Here is a 6,000-nt window from a genome sequence, read left to right on the forward strand (position 1 = left end):
ATTAATGAGTATTTTAATGCTCTTTATATACATCCATGTTCTTAGAGCTGACTGGAAACATTCCCATAGTTTCAAGACTGGATTTATCTTGCACTCAACAACTTTGACTCAGGCTTCGGTGGTGCTACAGGCTGTTGAACTGAGTGCCAAAACGTAGGATAGCTAAGATAAGTGCCAATGGCTATAGCTAGGATAACCTTAGCCAGTCACCCAGATAGCAGAAAGAGCCTGTTGGGCCACTGATGTCAAAGCTGCCGGCTCAGCATTTTCCGGGCGGCCCACTGGTGGTTAAGCAGAGTATTATACAAAAGGTGGGGTGCTGACCTTATCAAGACAGCAGTCCAATATATCCTTGCTATCTGGCTAGACAGCTAAGTGCCAAAAGCTAAGATAGCAAAGATAGCCTTTGTGAACTAGATGCAACAAGCTATGATAGCTGTAATAGCCATAGTGAGCTAAGTACCACAAACTAGGATAGCGAAGATAGCCAAGCAAAGTGTCACAAGCTAGGATAGCTACAACAGCCTTAGGGAGCTAACGTAAGAGCGCGGTATTCCATATACTTCAGTATTCCGTACACTTCAGTATTCCTTACACTTGCAACTTTTCCTGTTTGTGTAATAAAAACCACTTTTTTGACATTTGTCAATGATACATCTGAGACATTGTCATATATTTCATGTCATATATGCCTTTTTTCCATCAAATCGGTTGGCAAGACCATCTAAGCTGGGTTTGGACATCAAATCTGTGCAAATAGTGACCTTCCCGCCAGCGCGACCCAAAAACGGCGGGTGGGGAAACCCAGGAATGCAAATGTGAATGGGGTGGGGAAAAATTTCACGGCCAGTTAAAATCCATTTTAGCATGTTTAAACATCATATTTAACACTAAAACGAATATTAAAAGATGGATTATCACCATGAAACACAGTGTGTTTAATATTCAGCTGTTAATCTGAGTTTACACTGTCAGCTAAGTCACCTTAGCAGACTCCTTTCAGCTGCACAGCTTCACAGCACTGACTCACTTTACTGGGCTTCTTTTGCATGGTAGCCTCATTCACTACACATATTGTTTATATTAATTCACTTTTATAATCAGTAAATGTCTATTTTTATGCAATTAGATTTCATAAAACTTCAAATAAAATGCAGGGAAAACACTGTACGGAAAACCGCTCCTTCTGTGGAAGCTCGTGTACGAAGTACTGAAGGCACAAACCGACACAGATGACGTATTTTTTTTTTCTCTTTAAAAGCATTGGCCCAAATGTGACCAATCAAAATGCATCTTGGTTGCTAGGCAGATTTTGCAGAGTCCAACCAATCATTACATCCTGTATGACATGACCTGTATGACGGGTTTTTCTGCAATAACTACTGAAACGCGAAAAGTGGCGAAGAACTATACGGAATACAGCACTCTTACGTTAAGTCCCACAAACTAGGACGGCTATGATAGCCTTAGTGAGCTATGTGCCACTAGCTAGGATAGCTAGGATAGCCTTAGTATGCTAAATGTTACATGTTAGGATAGATAGGACGGCTGTGGAGTGCCGAGTGCCACTATAGCCTTAGTGAGCCAAGGAGTCATCTTACAAACTTCACCTATACTAATGCAGTATTGGAAAAGCGCTAAACGACAAGCAGAAGTGGGTGAGGACATGTTGAAAATGGTATCACATGGAGGGCTAAACATGTAGAACTGACATCAAAGTTGGCTTCTGTTATAGTTGTATGTTGCATGATGTCTAAATGATGTAATAAAGTGATAACAGGACTTTTAATGTGAGTTAATGTAAACAGGCTTCATTCCAAGCGATTTTGGAGCATTTCTGTTCATTTATCATGAAATTTTCACAGAATGGAAAGAATAGCCACCACGTTCAAATGAAGTAGAAAAATAAAAATCTAAAAAAGTTTTTTTATTTTTGCACAGTGACGACGTGTTTCACATATATATTTTTATAAGAGCAAATATATCCATGTATTTTTCTTCCATACGGAAAAGCGTTTGAATTAAGTGATCTGAAAAATAGCTGAACCACCCCAACCACTGTGAAATGTAGTTTAGTTACCTGTAGCCATGCCACAGTCCCACAATGCTGCCTGTCCAGCTCGGGTTTCATTGGCGCTGTGGGCCGTGGGGAAGATTTGAATGAGCTATTGTTCATCGAGCAACCTCTGACTTCAGCTCTGAATTGTGTTTGACACCTGATGCCTCACGAGGAGCCTGTAGATTATGATCTGCTAAGGAAACGGCCCTGTTGAAAGGTTTCCTCACACAGATAGCAGGACCCAAGCATCTGTATCGAATTTGTGAAGCCTAGAATAAAACTTCAATTACAAATCATTTTTCACCAGAAGATGCTTTTGGGTCTTCAGTTCACGCTTCATTGTTCTTGAATGATCCTATAATAAGAAAATGAAGCGTGACATTTTTATCACAACTTTGCCTCAAAACTCAACACTTGGCAAAAGAGCCCGCTGCTCTGGGCAGATGAAGAGGCTGTGAACGCTGGTTAAAAACAGTGCGTAATGTCCACTGACGCCGTGTAGGCGATCGTTCTCTATTTCCATTTGGCAGAAGACGATATTGAACCGAGCCCTCTCCTGCTGCTTAAGTGGAAACAAAGCCATCCTCCAGAGGACATCACCACACCAGCCTTACAAACAAACCTGCTGGGAGAGTGATAAAATAACCACTCTGCATCACAGTGTCCAGCACACGAGGATGACATGACATGAGTGATTCCCATTGGGGTGCTTTGGCAAGTCTGTGAATATTTGTGGGCCGATGCGTCAGTTTTGGGAAGATACGTGATACGAACCCTGATAGGAAAGCCAGCACAGGCCTGCATAGCTGGTCACCAGCAAAACCAGCATATTACCGGACGTTACTGTAATAAAAACAAGCCATTTTTGATCATTTCCACTGGTTTGTTCAAAACTTAACACAAAGCAAATGGCAACTGGATTTTTCAAACTGTGCAAAAGAAAAATGACAAAAATGGAAATACGAGGTTTTTGCAAGACAGTGAGAGTAAGCATAGGAATAGCCAAAAGGTGGACATGAACCAAGGCTCCCTTCTGGCCACCCCAGTTATAGAAAGTGAGACAGTCAGCCATCATTAATAAAACATCAATTCCACTCTATTATAAAAGAAATCTGCCTTTGGGTTGGTTACCAATTAGTTACAAGAGTCTGATTTAATAGTTACTGTATCTTGCTGTGTTTTGCTGAGGGAAGTGGTGAGTGAATGTGCACCGGGTCCCTTCAGCAGTGCTGCACTGTGAGCTACGTTATGAAGTAGGCTATGTGATGATAAGATGAGTATCAAAAATTAGTCAGCTGTAATCATTTATCACACACTCATCAACAAACTACCTTTAACAGTTGAATACATGCATGTGTTATAGATGACCTCATACAGTGCTGTCTGGCTCGCTGTCTAATCATTAAATCCAGGTAAAACCTGTAGTGGGCAGTCTAAATAATAATGTCTATGATCTTTGTATATGAAATGTTTTTCCTAAAGTTAACCATGTTCACTGAAATAAGTGATGCATTTAAGGTCTTACCTGGCCACCAAGTTCTAGCAACATTCTTGACAGTATGTTTTCAATGCTGTTGAAGGATATAGATTATCTACTGTAATCAAATTTGTGTCTTTTTAATATAGAATAATTTTCAATTTTTTCCTTAGAGTATATTTCTTACACTTAAGAATACAGAGGCCTGTTGCATGTTCCTTGGGAAGGACGCTTTGACAGGCAGATAGACAGACAGACAGACAGACAGATAGATACAAAGATAGACAGATAGGCAGACAGACAGACAGATAGACAGACAGACAGACAGACAGACAGACAGACAGACAGATAGATAGAAACATAGACAGATAGACAGACAGACAGACAGATAGATAGACAGACAGACAGACAGACAGATACAAAGATAGACGGATAGACAGACAGACAGACAGACAGACAGATAGATAGATAGAAACAGACAGATAGACAGACAGATAGATAGACAGACAGATAGACAGACAGACAGAAAGACAGAAAGATAGATAGATAGATAGACAGACAGACAGTTAGATAGATAGACAGACAGACAGACAGATAGATAGATAGACAGTTAGATAGATAGACAGACAGACAGACAGATAGATAGATAGATAGATAGATAGATAGATAGATAGATAGATAGACCCGACAGATAGACAGACAGACAGACAGTTTGATAGACAGACAGACAGAGAGGCAGACAGATAGATAGATAGATAGATAGATAGATAGATAGATAGATAGATATTATTATATTTAATATATTATATTATACTTAATAATATAATTATTATTATTATTATTATTATTATTATAGAAGTTATTATTAATAGTTCATTTGCTCTCAAACTGCTGCTTCACTCCCCTCATGAGACGTTTGTAGAACGAGCCATGTGATGTTCAATAACGACCCACAAGAGGGCAGTATCATTCCATTAAGTATCGAACCATCATCCTGTCCACTAGAGGGAGCCATTTCTCATGTACAGTGCTCAGAAACAGTTACAGTCTAAACGAAAAGAACTGTACTCGTTCACTGGTCACCTACTCTCCCCCTGGAGATCTGATTTCCTCAGAATTGAGTTCATCTGAATGCACCTGGTTCAGCCAATCATGGACAGAATGTGGTTGGAACTAGAAGGTAGATCTCCAGGACCAGGGTTGGCGACTACTGCACTAGTTTGGTGTAATTCAGAAGTGTTTCTACTCATTTAAGATAGCTTTCTAATATAGATTTATAGCCCATTGTTTCTCAAATTCAGCCATGGATGTTCAAAGCCCTTCTCAGTTAAGTCGTTTCCCAAGCTGATGAGTTGAATCAGACACATTAGACTACACAAAGCTGTGGTCCTCCAGGACTGAAGCATTGGTTTATGCTTTAGTGAATTGAGCTAGGGGAGTAGGTTTAAAGCTTTGCAACAACCTTTAAAGCTTTGGAGGATAATTGTGCTAATGTATTTTTTTAAAAAAAACATTAGCTCAGGGCTCTGTGAAGGCGACTGGAGTTCCTCTGCTCATCAAACCATGTCTTTATGGACTACGTGCACTGGGACTCAGTCATGCTGGAACAGGAAAGGGCCTTTCCCAAACTGCTGTCACAAAGTTGGAAACATATAATTGTCTTAAATGTCTTTGTGTGCTGTAGCATCAACATCACCCTTCACTGGAACTGAGGGGCTCAAACCCTAAAAATACAGCCCAGAGTGGGTAACTGGGAGAATTCCCGGTGGGATTTTGGGCCGGTTATCATGAGGTAATATATAAACTCATGCATAAAGGCACAGGAACAGTCAGGCAAACAACAAATGTTACATCCAAGTGTGTATATGTAGTAATTTAGGGGTTAAACCAGCGGCCGACCTTAAGTGGTTCGGCCCTGGTTTGCTGATTGTAACTCAAACAGTCGATAGAAATTAGACAAAGCTGAATTAGCTTCTTGTTCTTATTTCCTTACACCTGAAATGATGTAGCACCTACATTCAGACGCCTGTTTGGGCACTACTTCTGCACTATTTAACCCCTTAAAATCCCAGGCTTATTATTTACTAAGGCTTATTATTCAGTAACCACAGGGACTTCAGTGCAAACTGGCTGAGCTATTCTTATGTTATGAAAGTGTGTATTAAAAATGTGAGCTTGTCGGTGGGCTCTGGCCATTTAAGGAGCTAATTGGTCATTCACCTGGGGTTATTCCATTACACTCATGTCAAGTGACAGGTTGTTGTTGATATTTGCTTGTGTCATAACGCTCTCTGTTACAAAGCTGAATTTTTAGTGCCGTTGTGTCCATTTCGCGGTTCGTCTTCTGTTCCTAATAGTATCCATTTCACATGCAGTTCTTCAAAAACTGCACTGGATATTTTAAAATCCCCTTCAAATCCCAGACTTATTACATACTATCCATTATTATGGCTGAGCTTTTCTT

Source organism: Colossoma macropomum, unplaced genomic scaffold (genome assembly GCF_904425465.1).
Source record: "Colossoma macropomum unplaced genomic scaffold, Colossoma_macropomum, whole genome shotgun sequence".
In the NCBI taxonomy this organism is placed as follows: domain Eukaryota; kingdom Metazoa; phylum Chordata; class Actinopteri; order Characiformes; family Serrasalmidae; genus Colossoma; species Colossoma macropomum.